Genomic DNA, 17,504 nt, shown 5'->3' on the forward strand with positions numbered 1-17,504 from the left:
TATGTGCACCCTGAACAGACACTGACCTGGCTACCAACAGGAAAAACAATGCTCCTACTTAAGAGTGTACCTGCAAGCTACCCTAAAAATTATAGACTTATAACTTGTCTTCCAACAACATATAAACTATGCACAGGAATTGATGCCGACAGTTTATAGTAATTTAGAAGAAAACTCAATTATGGCAGTAGAACAAAAGGGCAATAAAAGAAAATCATATGGAACAAAGGATAATTTGCTGTTAAACAAAGTCATAGTGGAGAACTGTAAAAGGGGGAAGAATCTAACTATGGCATGGATTGAGTACAAAAAAGCATTTGATAATATCCCACATTTATAGATAAAAGAGTGCTTAAAAATGTATAAGATACACACTACACTGTTTCATGGTCACTGTAATGTAGTCAAACAGTGGTAGACCACTTTGCAATTAATCCATGGTAAAGGACAAATTACTATCCCAGGGATAAAAATTCAAAGGGGGGTATTCCAGGGTGACTCTTGTCAACGCTGCTATTCTGTCTTGCCCTTAACCCATTACACCCTCTACTTAACAGCTTAGGCCACGGCTATCATTTGGCTCCTAGAAAACAATGTGTAAAGACTTCTCATCTTCTCTTTTTGTTGATGATTTAAAACTGTATAGCTCATCAGATGAGGAACTGAAAGTACACCTGCAAGTTGTCAAAACTTTTTCAGTTGATATAAGAATGTCGTTTGGTCTTGACAGATGTACAAAAAGAACCTTTAAAGCAGGAAAACCGCAGCACCAGAAAAACATAATTTTGGGACAAGAATGTGATATAAAGGAGCAAGAGGGAGTGTATAAATATTTGGGGATTGATGAAAGATCAACAATAAAACATGAACAAATGTGAATAAAACTTAGTAAGGAACACTAGATGACTTAAATTAATCCTGAAGACAGGGTTGACATCTAGGAACAAAATCCAAGCTATAAACCAATTTCCTCTTCCTGTTCTAATTTACAGTTTTGGAGTGATTGACTGGCCGCAAAACATGTTGGATAGATTAGATAGGAAAACAAGAAGGATGCTTCATGCTCACCAAATGATTTATAAAAATCAGTCCATACCAAGATTATATATTCTCCATTCCAAAGGAGGGATGGGCCTCCTTGAAACTGATTACATGTACAGATCTGCAGTTGTGGGACTCCACATATATCTGCTGACCTCGCAAGACCCAAACGTAGTGAAAGTTTTGAAACATGAGGAGAATAAATCTAAGATGACTTCTCTGCTTATTCTAGCAAAAGCATATCGGCTTCAAGCAGGAATGGAAATCAAACCAGAAGTAGATAAAAATCAGGCAGCGACTGAATGCGCCAAAAACAAAAGAAGGTGAAAGACCAGATGAGAAAGCAAGAAATGGGGAAAATGCATAAATATAGTTGCAAGTATAGAAATCTTCTGGAAGAACCTCATGTTGAACAAGAACGAAAGCAGGACTGGTTAAGGAGAGGCAAATTCAACCCAACAGATAAAAGGTTAATATTGACGGTCCAAGACAGTGGGCTAAGTACATGCTGGTTTACAAAGTCCATTGAACATGTGGTAGAAACAGACAAATGTAGGTTTTGTAAAACCGAATTGGAAACAGTTGCACACCTTGTTGCAGGTTGTGACATACTAATGGCAGAAGGACTGTATACTGAAAGGCATAATAATGGGGCAAGAATGTTGCACTGGGGATTGTGCAAACATTATGGTATTGAAGTGGCTGAAAAACACTGGAAACATGAGCCACAAAGCATCATAGAAAATGATGAAGTTTACATCACATGGGATCACCCATTACCAATAGCTCAAAAGAAAGATGCTAGAAAACCAGATATAGTGGTCCACGAAAAGAAGACAAAAGTAGCATTGATCATTGAAATCGCCACACTCACTGACTACAGTGGCTTGTGCACAGAGAGACACAAAGTCATAAAATATCATAATCTGCAGGCAGAAACAAGAGCAATGTGAAAGAAAGATACCCAAACAGTTCCAATAGTAGTAGGAGCAATGGGTCTTTTAAAATGGAATCTACAATCGTATTTAGACATGTTACCAATACAAGTAACCCCCTACGAATTGCAGAAGGAGTCATTACAGGACACATTGTGGGTGCAGCGAAGAGCACTTTTGGCTGACATCAAAGATTGAAACAACACTAATTTCATGAACTTTAATTGTACTTTGACTTATGAACGGGGTCCATTCCCGTCATGACATTAGAAACCCAAAAGACTTGGTGAAATTAAAAAAAAGCACACACTTGCAGTCTGGGCTGATTTTTAAAACAGCGTAGCAACATTCTTCTTTAATGTTGCAGAACTCAGGACTGCACACATCCAGTAAGAGCTGTGCTCCCATTCTGTGACAAAGACAGAATACAGTTGCACCTTTAGCATTTTATTTTTTTTTGTAAATTAAAAGGACATAAATGAATCTGTGGGAGCTACAGCCCAGCAACCAGTACCATGAGACATCCCTGTAAAAACCTACAGATTTAGAGTACTACAGTACAAGACTTCAGTCACTCGACAGATGTGCTACTGGAGACGACAGTGTGGCTTCTGTGCATTTTTTCTTCTTCCTGTGCTGGTAAACAGTAAGATTTATGTTGTGGTTTAGAGGCAATGCTATCTACAAGATATTTATCAAGTTCCTAGAAGACAGTATGGTGCTGATCCACAGTCTAAGGTTTATGGGATGCATAGCTCAGCAAGAGTGAATCATCTTATAACTGTTCTGTTTCACCAGAGTACTACCCCTCATTAGTAAACAGCCTTGTGAACTCCAAATGATCTAATCAGACGTGTGTAATGCCCTCTGGAACAGATTAATTAATCTAGATTTTTGACATACTATTTCTCCACTTAAAGTGTCGGTTGATCTTTGTCTAGCTTGCAAACCTGATTGTAAACCAGACTACCAAACTACTGCAGCAAGATCAAACGCACAGGTGACAAGTTTGGTTGTGGGGAAAAGGGTGAGCCACTACACTGAATTGTTTTAAATAATCAGGGAGAGCTCTACTGCAGTAGTTATCATATATCATAGTGAAATATGGCTGGATATATTATAAGAATCTTGACCACATTACGGGCACAGCAAAACCCACTTTGGATGATGGCTGTGACCAGCCCACCCTGGTCAAAGCAAATATACAACTGTTTAATACCACTTTCTTCAGCACTTCTACAAAAGACAAGAAAAGAGATTAGAATTTAACTATTCATTCAATCCACTGGCACTTTCTTGCCTACATGAACAAACTACCACCACTTACTTTACACCTAAATGTGCCACAAACCTGTCACCTTCACCTTTAAACTCTGCAAATTCAATACAGCGGACCCCACTGAATTTAAGGACTACAAACATGCCAACCTCAACCTGTTCTATGATGAAATATAAAAAAAAATCACTTATGATTGTACATTCCTGAGCTTGATACTGTAGCAATCTTCACTAAGAAATTCTACACCTATTTAGAAAAATGCATACAGCTAGCGGCCTTTACCAGAATTAAGTATCATGGAAAATTCAAAAGCAAGCCACCTTGGTTGTCCAACTATAAATAAACTGTATAACAAATGAAACTCCTTATATCATTCCACTCTGGAATCACAGATAAACTTACTAAGCTGGGCATAAATGCCTACGTCACTCGATGGGTTGCCAACTGGCTTACTGACATAACCCAGACTGTAAAAGTAGCCGACTCCAAATCCAGCTCCAAACAAGTGACAAGTGGAGTACCTCAGGGTTCAGTCCTGGGACCACTCTTGTTTGGCATCTACTTCTCTGAAGTACAGGCCAACACTAAGGGACTCTGGCTAACAAAGTTTGCAGATGACTGCAAACTGAGAGCCATTATTGAATCCCCAAATGATGTGGATATTCTACAAAAGGGCCTTACAGAAACAGATGCCTGGTGCCAGAGCCATGGGCTCAAGCTTAATGCCAAGAAATGTATAGTCATCCCCTTTGGAAAAAAACATGTACCCATGAACTACCACATAGGTGGCAGGACACTAAACATCGAAAGTGTGATGAGAGACTTAGGGACACAAGTGGACAGTGGTCTCACTTTCGATAACCACATTGCCACAACAGTCAGGAAATCCTTCTACATGGCACACCTCATCACTAAGGGCTTTTCATCCAGAAAAAAAGAGGTCATTCCCTCATTAGACCCATTACAGAGTATAATGCCCCATTTGGTATGTACCTCACAAGACATCTGCAACAGCTGGAAAGGCCACAGAAATACCTCACTAAAAGAATCACAGGCCTAAAGCAGATGCCATATGCTGACCGTCTAAAAAAAACTCCAGCTATATTCTGTGGCATATCGTCTACTCAGAGGCGATCTCTGCTTAACATACAAGGCCATGTCAAACCCTGACCTGTTGGACATGCTCCACTTAAAGAAATCCCAATCCCTCAGAGCCACATGCTCCAGGGATCTAAACCTTATCATCGCAATGAACAAAACATGCTGGAGGGATAGGTTCCTGACCCAGAGACTCCCCATATCCTGGAATAGACTGCCCATACATGTCAAGCAGAGCACCTCATTGGCCCTCTTCAAAAGGAACCTTGATGATTGGATGGGAGATAGGAAATTCACCCCGGGGATCATGTCAGTCGCCCTGCTAGACAGGGGCCAAGAGAAGTAAATATTGTGAGAAAAAATTTCCAGGGAATTATTATGGTTAGGCTTGCATAGGCCTTAGGGCCGATAGCCTAGTACCAACCTATGAACCTATGAACCTATCATATAGAAGATCCAAAACTCCTATTCAAGGAAAATATCAATAGTACTACAAAAAAATGAAATAAAATCTATAGGGTACACTAAAGGAGTGCATAAAGGTAGGCGGCTTCTAAAGCCTAAATGAATTAAAAATCCTTATTTAGCTATGTTAGAAAGCAAAGAAACAGTACAATACATTGATCTTATTCACAATAACAGCTCTGACTCAAAAGACAATGACAATATTCTCGCAACCAAATTCAGTGAAATCTTCACCCCAAGACTTCTCGCCAAAGTCATGAAATCTCTGAATCCCTTTATTCTAAAGATCATTTACTGGAAGTGCTAACCAAGACCAAAATTGCTTCCTCTATGTGGACTGTCAATATCCCTGGTTGTTTAATACAGTCAAACATCCATGTCCTTGCAAGTCCACTCCTTAAGTTGTTAAATCTAAATGTAGCTACTGGTTTTGTTCCTGAAAAGTGGCACACTGCAGTGGTGATGCCTTTCTATAACAGTAGCCTTATAACTAACTCAAGTAATTACATATCTAGCACAATTACAAGCCTCATCTGCAAAGTCACAAAACGTATTATAACTGACCTCAAAAATGATGACATCGAGACTCGGTCCTCATTACCAACAACTTAGCTTTGTGAAGGGTACAGCCTATCCACTGAATCTGGTAAACATCTTCAAAAGCATTAAGGAGGGTACAGATGGTGGCCATGTGATACACATAGCATACCTTGACCTGAGAAAGGTCTTCGACAGTATTACCCACGCTACCATCACACAGTAGATATATGCTTTAAAGACTGACCCCATGTGGTAAGATGGAGAGCAAGTTATTTAAAAAATTAAAGTCACCCAAAGCAAATTGCAGACATCGCATTAGAAAGTATGAAAGTGACCGTTGGTGCCCTTCAGGTCCTGGTGCTGAGAGCTTTCTTTTTTTCTATGTACTTCTCAGATCTCCAAGTAGAGTGTCAAACCTCTGGCTAACAGAGTATGCAGACAACTGAACAGTGGGAATCAAGAACGCCCATCAAAAACTAGGCATGCTATACAAAAACAAACATTTTCTGAGCACACCCACAAAAATTACTTTAGCCAAAACAAACCTTCAGCCCTCCCTACTCTACAAAACACCAATTATAACAAAGTTACAGTCCTCCATAAAATAAAACTCACCTGAAAGCTGCTACAACAAAATTGCCAAGTTTGCTACTAATTAATCCTCCTTTACCCCCCACTGTAAAGCTCTGCATACCCTTAGCTGGATGGAACCCCTCCCCTCCACCTCTCCTACTTTCAGATTATAACAATACATAAAATCATACACAAACCATAAGCCTGTTCAGCTCTTACCCTTTAATCAACATACATTTCCCTAAAAGAATTTAGATCAGAAGACAAAATAAAACTGCTCACCATAAATAAATCCCCTGGACAAAGCCTATACCCATACTCAGCAGCAAAATAATGGAACTCCTTACCTCTAACCACCAGAGCTATTTCTAACCTGCCCACCTTTAAATGTTCCCTTACAGAATACTTGCCAAAATCTTGGACCTGCTCCTGTGCCAATACTAGCTGAAATCCCTCATTATACTTCACTCACCCCCTTCAACCTAAATTACATATCACAACCCTCTTCAGCCTCCTACTCGACTCCTTTCTTTTGTTTTTCCCACTACCTTACCTTATCCACTTCATCTCTTTAGACCTTTCCTCTACCTCTTTCTTCCCTCCTCACCTAAGCTACCTGAAGGACTCTACCCTGCAGTCTTCTTATAATCTCCTTCTCTCCATCCTTCTTCCTTCTGCAAACCATAATATGCACACCATCTTTCATACTAAGATATCACTGAATTTCCCCTCACTGTCTCTAATCATGCAATCTCTAACACTTCTTTAAATGAGACCCAAGACAGTTCTAATAAAGTATTTATCATATACTAATCTATGTAAGAAATATGACTACTGAGTTTTTCCTCACATTTTCTCCAACTCATGTTATTGTTTTTCACTGCACTCTACTCATGTTATTGTTTTTCACTGCACTCTACTATGAAACATACGTTCTTTGTTTTTCTCATTACATTTTTTTCAGTCTTATGTTTTGTAGTGTAACATGATACTTTGTGATTTAAAAAGGTGATTGTGAATCTTTTCTCCCCAGGTCTCAGCTGAAAATGGGCACTTTCTGGTCCAGTTAGACTTTCCCTGTAAATAAATGTCATATAAATAAATACATAAACAAAAAAATAATTAATAAATAACCTTCTGACACTCAAATCCTCCAAAATGAACTGTCCCACATAAGATCCTGGGGTACTAAAAATGTGCTCAAAGTAAATACTAAAATGTGTAGTATCATTACTTTTGATAGACAACGCCTCCCACAACATAGACAACACAACACTACAAAATGAAAATGTAATACGGGACCTAGGAACTTGGGTTGATAACTCCCTCTCTTCTGATCAACTGGCAGTGGTTCAAAGGAAGTCCTTTATTTAGCACACCCTAAAGGTTCCAGGCAAAAATATCTCAGGGGATTTAGGCCTGTGATATCAAGAGAGGCTGAAAACTCTATCTCTTCATTCAGTTTCCTATAGACTTGAATGGAGATCTATGCCTCACTTTCTGTCCCATTAGAAACGTGGTTGTCCTGGACCTCCTATTATCACTGCAAGACCAATGGCTCTATCAGTACTTGAACCAATGACCTAAACCTTTGCCAATAGATATATAAAACTTGGTGGAGGGATAAATTTATAATGCAGCATCTCCCAAGCCTCTGGAATAAACTTCCCCTGCATGCTAAGCAGAGTGACTCACTATCTTCCTTTAAACATAACCTAGATGAGTGGATGTGTATGCACACATTTACTACAGGACTGACTGGTGCAGCCTTCCTGAAGTAAAGAGGTATGGCATGAGACAGGGCACTGGCAAGGTGTAAATGGTCATGAGATTAAGTGGTTTTGGAAAATCTACACACCTATTAATCCATAAAGGACTTCTGCCAGGGATATTTCTATAACTTATGTGACTGATTTCAGAATGTACTATGCCAGATGCACAGAATAGAAGATCTGCCTAAGTGCAAAAAAGCACATTATCTTAACACCAACTGTCTCATTGTTGGATTCTTGATTACTACACAGTCCACAAGATTTACTTTGCTTGTCTTAATCTTATCCCTGATAGGAAATGCAATAACCTGCCAAGTGTTCATGCTCAAGAATTATGAGTACATTAAAATCTGTCAGTGCTTGGCTACTAATAATGTAAGCTTCTGTGGTGATCAGGCTAATTATATTTTTTACTGGGGTTGTCTGACTGGGCCATATAAGACCCATTTTCAATGGAGGCCCAAGGATAAAAGCTCCACAAGCATAAATGTTTAAGAGTACATCATAAGTGAGCTAGCATGATAATTAAGCAAATCACATATCAGGTAAAATATTTTGTAGTTACATGCAGGCATACTAAAACCAAACATCTTACATAATAAACATCTTATAATGATTTAAACATTGACAATACAAATCAGTCAGTAAATGTCAAAAGCAGTTTAATATCTGAGTGTTCCAAAGTTATAGCAATGTGATAGGTTCCAAAGTAGTAGCACCACTCTGACCATTAGGAATGCAGGTGGGGTAGAGGCATTTGTAAAAGAAGAGAACTTTAAAGTCAGATAAAGAAAACAAGATGTAATTAGAGTAGACTAGTCATGAATGATGGTAAGAAGAAGAACACAAAGTTAAGTAAAAAGCGTAAACAGGATAGTAGCCAGTCAAGCCAGTTGGGATGGAGCATTGACACAATCTAGCATTTCGGAAATCAGCATGGATGTTGCTCTTAAAGCTAAGCTTATTGTCTATTTCACTAAATGGGCCAGGTACGGTATTCCATATTTTGGATATATAATTGAAGTAGACAGCATCCCTAGACGAGTTCTGGGATTTAGTTTGTTGAGCCAGGAATTTATCTTTAGAGTGGAGAGGTGTGTTAGGTTATACCACTGTAAGAAGGTATGTAGAGAAGGGTATTCATCTGATTGATGAATTATGGAATGAGCATTTTTAGCTGAAGGAACTTAAGATACTTCGGACATTCCATCCAATTTATTTTTGAGAGTGCAAGGCAGTAATTGGACTGGTAATGCAAATTAGCAATGAATTTGGTGAATTTATTGTAGCATTGTTCAAACTCTCCCAGGAGGCTTTTGTGTAGGTTAGTGAAGATGGGGCAGCAAATAAAAGTGCTGGAAGGAAGGGTCTACCTGATAAGATCAAAAACCCACATACTCGAAAACAATAACTCCGAGATGAAAACACCAAATCTGCAGTTAAATGACTCGTCACATAACTGACAAGTTATCTAGGCAAAGGAGGCAGTCAGTCACCATTTGAGAGTTTACCCTTTTCCCCATTATAGTGTGATCTCGGTGTAGGTATAATTAGTTGGGGGGGTGCAGCTCCCCTTCCACACTTGTAAGGGTTTGATGTGCTTCATTGAGGTTTCTTGTGCTTCCCTCGGTAAATCCTCAATGTCATGTGAGGTTGGTTAAGTGACGATTCCGTGTTTTTGTCTCAGTGTTGTTTTCGGGCATGTGGGTTTTCCATGTTATCAAGTAGACTCTGGTAGGAAATAACCACGTGCAATTCATTTTTGACCTGGGCCAGAGAGAAATGTCTTGGCTCTGTATACAGCTTCAAGCCTTTGGTAAGTTTTCTTTAGGACATTATGTATATGAATATCAAATTTGAACTTATTATTAATTGTTACACCAAGCAAGTTGGTGTTGGAAACCTGCTGAAGTTTAATGTTTGAGAAGGGGAAATATTAAAGTATTTGAATTTTGACAGTTGGTTTTAGAGAGGATCCATATATATATATATATATATATATATATATAGATATATGTGTGTGTGTGTGTGTGTGTGTCTGTATAAGTACATATAATATAAACACGTGCATACAGTAGTGTACTTTAAAGAACCGACAAAGCAAAAATCAAACTAAAAATGAGCGATCTAAAAAGATCAAAATTCAAAATATCTAAACAAAATAAAAACTTTTGCAGGGGGCTGCATGTTCCTACACTCCAACACCCCTTCCATTTCTATATACCAATTCTGAGATTGTACAACAGCAGGAAAAGGGCCAATTCTCACTCCCCAATGTACCTTATCCTCTCACAAAGTAATGCTGACATTCCGAGATCACATAATTATTAGTTGTTTTTGCCTGCATTACAGGCATTCAATACTGGTGCTTTTGTTGAAGGTTGGGCATCGAGCTGGCACCTCGGCACCCGTAAAAAAATCTACTGCCAACCATTAGCGGAGTGGAGTTCCGCTGTGGCGACCCCTAACCGGGAAAAGCCGAAAGAGGAACAAAACAGAACAGGCATTCAATACTAGAAATGCTTGACTAAATTAAGTTATTTTATATATATATATATATATATATATATATATATATATATATATATATATTCACAGATTAGTTACACAACACCCATTATATATATATGTTATATATATATATATATGTATATATATATATATATATATATATATATATATATATATATATATATATTTTTTTTTTTTTTTGCATTTATTTATATGCCCCCCTTCACCTTCCACACCACCGCATATTATATATACCACCTTCGAGATTGCACTCATCATTCTCTTTCGGCTTTTCCCGTTTTCCATTTCTTCCTATCCTCTGCATCTTGCTCTGTCACACCAACCGCCTGCATGTCCTCTCTCACCACGTCCATAAACCTTATCTTAGGCCTTTCTCTATTCCTCTTACTTGGCAGCTCCATCCTTAGCATATTTTTCCCAATATACCCATCATCCCTCCTCAGCACATGTCCAAACCAACGCAATCTCGTCTCTCTTGCTTTGTCTCCAAACTGTCCAACATGAGCTGACCCTCTAATATACTGATTCCTAATCCTATCCATCCTAGTCACACTGATTGCAAATCTTAACATCTTTAACTCTGCCACATCCAGCTCTGACTCCTGCCTTTTTATCAATGCCACTGTCTCCAACCCATATAACATAGTTGGTCTCACTACCCTCTTGTAGACCTTCCCTTTCACTCTTACTGGTACCAGTCTGTCACAAATCACTCCTGACAGTCTTCTCCACCCATTCCACCCTGCCTGTACTCTCTTCTTCACCTCTCTTCCACACTCACCATTACTCTGAACTGTTGATCCCAAGTACTTAAACTCGTCCACCTTTACCAACTCTACTCCCTGCATCCTCACTATTCCTCTACCCTCCCTCTCATTTACACACATGTATTCTGTCTTAGCCCTGCTGACCTTCATTCCTCTGCTCTCTAGAGCATATCTCCACCTCTCCAGAGTCTCCTCAACCTGATTCCTACTCTCACTACAGATCACAATGTCATCTGCAAACATCATAGTCCACGGGGCCTCCTGTCTGATCTCATCTGTCAACCTGTCCATCACCACTGCAAATCAAAAAGGACTCAGAGCTGATCCTTGATGTAATCCCACCTCCACCTTAAACGGATCTGTCACTCCCACTGCAGTCGTCACCACTGTCACACTACCCTCGTACATATCCTGTACCACTCTTACGTACTTCTCTGCCACTCCCGACTTCCTCATACAATACCACAACTCTTCTCTAGGCACCCTGTCATATGCTTTCTCCAAGTCTACAAAGACACAATGCAACTCCTTCTGACCTTCTCTGTATTTCTCCAACAACACTCTCAGAGCAAACATTGCATCTGTAGTGCTCTTTCCTGGCATGAAACCATACTGCTGATCACTAATCAACACCTCCCTTCTTAACCTTGCTTCCACTACTCTTTCCCATAACTTCAAGCTGTGACTAATCAGTTTTATCCCTCTGTAGTTACTGCAGCTCTGCACATCACCCTTATTCTTAAAGATAGGTGCCAAAACACTTTTTCTCCACTCCTCAGGCATCCTCTGACTTTCCAAAATTTCATTAAACAATCTAGTTAGAAATTCCACTGCCATTTCTCCTAAGCACCTCCATGCTTCCATTGGTATGTCATCTGGGCCAACAGCCTTTCCATTCTTCATCCTCTTCATAACTGCCCTTACTTCCTCCTTGCTAATCTGTTTCACTTCCTGATTCACTATCCCCACATCATCCAACCTTCTCTCTCTCATTCTCTTCATTCATCAGCCTCTCAAAATACTCTTTCTATCTACTCAACACACTCTCCTCTATTGTGAGTACCTTTCCCTCACTATCCTTTATCACCCTTAATTGCTGCACATCTTTCCCAGCTCTGTCCCTCTGTCTAGCTAATCGGTACAGGTCCTTTTCTCCCTCTTTAGTGTCCAATCTCTCGTACAACTCTCCATATGCCTTATCCTTAGCTTTCGCCACCTCTCTCTTTGCCATGTGCCTCATTTCCTTATACTCATGTCTACTTTCTTCATCTCTTTGACAATCTCACTTCTTCTTTGCCAGCCTCTTCCTCTGTATACTCTCCTGTACTTCCTCATTCCACCACCAGGTCTCCTTGTCCTCCTTCCTCTGTCCAGATGTCACACTAAGCACCTTTCTAGCAGTCACCCTTACTAGTTCTGCTGTAGTTACCCAGCTATTCGGTAACTCTCCACTGCCCCCCAGTGCCTGTCTTAACTCTTCCCTAAACCCCACTTCACAATCACCCTTTTTTAACTTCCACCATTTAATCCTTGGCACAGCTTTCACACTCCTCCTCCTCCTCTTTATCACCAACGTCATTCTACATACCACCATTCTATGCTGCTTAACTACACTTTCCCCTGCCACCTCTTTACAGTCTCCAATCTCCTTCAGACTGGCCCTCCTACATAGGATATAATCCACCTGTGAGCATCTTCCTCCACTCTTGTGCATCACCCTATGCTCCTCCCTCTTCTTAAAATACGTATTCACCACAGCCATGTCCATCCTTTTCGCAAAATCCACAATCATCTGACCTTCTGCATTCCTCTCCTTAACACCATACCTACCCATCACTTCCTCATCCCCTCTGTTCACTTCACCAACATGCCCATTAAAGTCCTTCCAATCACTAGTCTCTCACCCTTGGGTACACTCACCACAACTTCATCCAACTCACTCCAAAATTTCTCTTTCTCATCCATCGCACACCCAACTTGTGGAGCATATGCACTAACAACATTCATCATTACACCATCAATTTCGAGCTTCATAAACATCACTCGATCAGACTCTCTCTTCACGTCTAAAACACTCTTGGCATATTGTTCCTTTAGTATAACCCCTACCCCATTTCTCCTGCCATCCACACCATGATAAAACAATTTGAACCCATTTCCTAAACACCTGGCCTTACTTCCCTTCCATCTGGTCTCTCGATCCCCACTGTACTGCAATCTCAATTCAAAAACGTCAACATTTCAAAAGCCTCTACCTGCTACACCTTTAGAAGGCAATGTCTGATCTGGTCTTATATGAAACTGATGTCTGGAACACACCAGTAGAGCAGCTAGCATCAGATCAGATAACTGGCAAACACTGAAACATGCTACAAACTCTGAGTAAATAAGATATGCTATGCTAATATTATAACATGTATTCACCGAGCATTAAACTATTAAGTGGTAAGCCATTTAATTAGTTTACTGTTTTTGGTATAAAAAAATAATGAAGTAGCACAAGTAATTTAATTGTATTTTTATAGTTCTTATTTAATTACCAGAGAACAGAACATTATACCTTCTGTAAATTTTTTCTAAACATTGTCAAGCCAGCTGGTGCCCCTCCTCAAACCTCAGCCCCTTAAGAACAGCACTGCAGAGCGTACAGTCTCCACACATTGTTGCTTGGGGGTATACTTACATCAGAAAACAGCAGATTGTGCCCAATGAGTGTTAGGACAGGTTCCAGCACCCCAAAAACTCATCTGGATTAAGTAGGAAATCAGAAAATAAATTAATTAATATTAACATGGAATTACAGTCATAAAGCCTAATGAAGTAGGGTAAATTGCAATCTCATTAATCCCTAATTCCACCTAAAATGTGGCTTTTCAGCGCTTCTGTGGATCCCTAGTGATATCTGCATTGCTTACTGTACTTATTTCCTTGTTTCACTTGAAAGAAAGTTACTGTTTGTCATTTTTGCATTTAAGTTACCTGTAACACATTGCATTTAAGTTACCTGGCACTTGCTCACTAAAGCAATTATATAAGTCAGCACTAAAAAATTAAAAGCACTACACCCTCACAAACTCCCCTTGAGTACCTTGTTCCCCATTGGCCCTTTTTTCAATTATAAAGGAATTCCCAATACTATTCTAGCATGTCCAAAGGTCAGTTGTCAATGTCCTCTCTGGTCTAGCTGGTGAATCTGGGAATCTTGAGGAAATGTTACAACTGCCTCATGTACACAGACAACCCTCTCCTCCTCCCAACAGATTCCAACACATGTGAGAGATGCAACCATATAGCTAAACTGGAGGTGAAGCTCTCTCAACTCAGTACTGGCGTAACCAGTCAGGAGGAGAAGGAAACCACACTCACTACAATTCCAGTCTCACATAGACCTACCACGACAGCAAACCAAACAAATAAACACACAAAAACATACTCGGAAACTCTAAATAAAAATCTGCCTAAGCAGCAGAGACCTCCAAAGCAGACACCCAAGCAACTGCTACCCCAAAACAAAACACATGCAACACATAGCTCACAAAGCCAGTGTGCCGAACAGTCACAGCCCATAAGGCTAAACAACACACCTGATTCACTTGTAATAGGTGACTCTATCGTCAGGCACACTGATGTCCCGCTCACCAGGCTGAACAAGGAGAAGGTCACAGTGAGCTGTCTGTCGGGCGCTAGGATCCGCCACATAACACAAGCACTCAGGTCACTCCAAGGCAAGTACAAATATGACTCAGTCATTGTTCATGCTGGTGTGAATGACCTGAGATGTACCTCCCTGGACTACATGAAAAGAGACATAGAGGAGCTCTCTGAGCATGTAGCCCAGGCTGGTATGACCCTGACCTTGAGTAGCATCTTACCCTCACCAAGAACTATGCCACAATATGAAGACAAGATGATCAATTTCAACAATTGGCTTAAGTATTGGTGTCATTCAAAGGGGATCCAATGCCTGTCAGCCTGGGATGACATGCTCGACAAGCCACGATGCTTCACTAGGGACGGCTTGCACCTATCACCCCTGGTCTTTCGGATATTGGCAAAGGCTCTTGCTACCCCCATAGTGCCTTTTTTAGGCAAGGCTCAAAAGACAACCCCACCTCCATAGGTATCACAAGGGATAAGAAACTAAAAGTAGTGCTACTCAACGCCAGAAGTCTAAACCTCAAGATGCACGCACTCGAAACTCTCCTTAGCATGGAGAACATCGATATCTGTGAAGTAACAAAAACCTGGTTCAAGGCTCCCGAGAGCCCCCCAGCACTACCAGGTTATACCTCATACCATGCTTTTCGGCCCCAAAACTTGGACCGAACCACAAAAGGAGGGGGAGTATCAATATTCATCAAAGATACCCACACCTCCAGGTTGGTGGCACAGCACGAAGCATCAGAGACTATCCATGTGCAACTAACAGTGGGTAAAACTGCCTTACAGTTTATAGCCTGCTACAGACCACCCTCCCAAACCCAGGAACCCCACTCGGCCTTCCTTAGAACACTGGAAAATATGAAGGTCTCTCCAAACACCATTATATTGGGCGACTTCAACTACCTAAACATAGACTGGGAGCATTACTCCAGCTCCAACACCCTAGTCCAAAGGTTCCTAGAATTTATAAACTCAAATGCTATGGAACAACTTGTTACCACTCCCGCAAGAAGGGAAAACATACTGGACCTGATCATCACCAACATGGGGACTCTATGCTCCAGACCAGAAGTGTATCCCTCACTGGTAAGATCAGACCATAAACTAATCTCACTGGATATTCACATCCTGACCCCACCCCCTGCCCAGAAAACCACAGTGAAAAACTTCTCTAAAGCAAATTTCACACTCCTCAAAACCTAGGTGGAATCCTTCAAATCCCCCGGGCCTGTGGAAAATACGGCTCAGACTGCAGAATCCTTTATAAATGCATTCTATGAACACCTTCAGGAATGCATGGATCATGCAATCCCAAATAAAACAAAGACCCAATCCTCCAAAGGCAGACGTCCTGTCTGGTGGACCCCAGCCATAAACAAACTATACAATAGAAGGAGGAAGCTACTACATGACAGAGCAAAATCCCAAAAAGGGAAGGCATCTCTGATCAGTATTAGCAAAAAACTATGGGCACTCATAAAATCGTCTAAGGCCAGCTTCGAGAGAAAAATTGCACAGGACACTAAGGATAATCACAAGGCTTTCTTTAGTTATGTTAGCAACCTGGGTGAGAATTCCCAGATATGCTCAGAATTAGTCCAAAATGACAAAAATACACCAAACCCACAGACATTGCCAACATCCTAGCTGACAGGTTCAGTGCAAACTCCCTCCCCACCAAAGGGCATATATCTATCCCAGCAGAGTGCTGCCCTCCTGACATCTCAGATGCTCAGGTAAGAGCCGCCTCTCCAAAGCAAAAACACAGCATCAATGGGATCAGACGGTGTCCCAGGCTGCGTCCTACATGAACTCCAAGAAGAGCTAAACCCAAACATAAAACTACTGTTCAATCTCAGCCTTACTACAGGTTATGTACCCAACGAGTGGCGTACAGCAACAGTGGTCCCTCTCCACAAAGGTGGTGCCTCAACGGATCCTGGAAACTATCGCCCCATAAGCCTGACTAGCTTGGTCTGCAAAGCTATGGAAAGGATCATCATGGACCTCATAAATGAAGATATTGGGGACCTACAGACACTGGATCCTACCCAGTTCAGCTTTGTTAAGGGCAGATCCTGCCTCTTAAACCTGGTCGATTTCTTTGAAACAGTCACCAAGGCCATTGACGAGGGGAAGGTGGTCCACACAGCCTACCTGGACCTCGCAAAAGCCTTCGATACAATACCCCACTCGGGCATTATAGATAAGCTCACCAGCTTAAATATAAACCCCCATGTCACTAAGTGGGATGCAAACTGGCTCAAGGACAGAACCCACATGGTTAGAATTGCTGGAGCCATGTCAGACTCCAAACCAGTTACAAGTGGCGTGCCACAAGGCTCAGTCCTGGGACCTCTCTTGTTCGGTATATATTTCTTGGAAGTACAGGCCAACACGGAAGGACTGTGGCTGACCAAGTTTGCAGATGACTGCAAACTAGGCGCCATAATCGACTCTCCAGCCGACACAAACATCCTCCAAAAGGGCCTCATAGAAACAGACAACTGGTGCCAGAGCCATGGCCTTAAGCTAAATGACAAAAAGTGTATAGTCATCCCCTTTGGCAAAAACAAAGTGCCCACAAATTACCACATAGGTGGTATTCCATTAAATCTGGAAGAAGTAATTAGGGACCTGGGGACCCAAGTTGATAGCAATCTCTCATTTGACAACCACGTGGCCAAAGTGGTTAGAAAAACATTTTATATAGCCCACCTAATTATGAAGGGATTCACATCTAGATCAGGGGAGGTCATCGTGCCTCTTTCTCATCCCTCATCAGGCCCATAATTGAGTACAATGCCCTTTTGGGATGTACCTTACCAGACACCTGCAG

At 40.9% G+C, this 17,504-nt stretch overlaps 1 protein-coding gene across 1 annotated transcript in view; it reads right to left on the reverse strand.

Annotated features, from left to right (window-relative positions):
- Positions 1–17,504, reverse strand: part of LOC122792280 — a 200,631-nt gene that overhangs the window by 182,359 nt on the left and 768 nt on the right. The gene's annotated exons all lie outside the window — the stretch shown is intronic.

This window comes from Protopterus annectens, chromosome 1.part2, assembly GCF_019279795.1.
Source record: "Protopterus annectens isolate FY-2018-M chromosome 1.part2, PAN1.0, whole genome shotgun sequence".
Classification (NCBI taxonomy): domain Eukaryota; kingdom Metazoa; phylum Chordata; order Ceratodontiformes; family Protopteridae; genus Protopterus; species Protopterus annectens.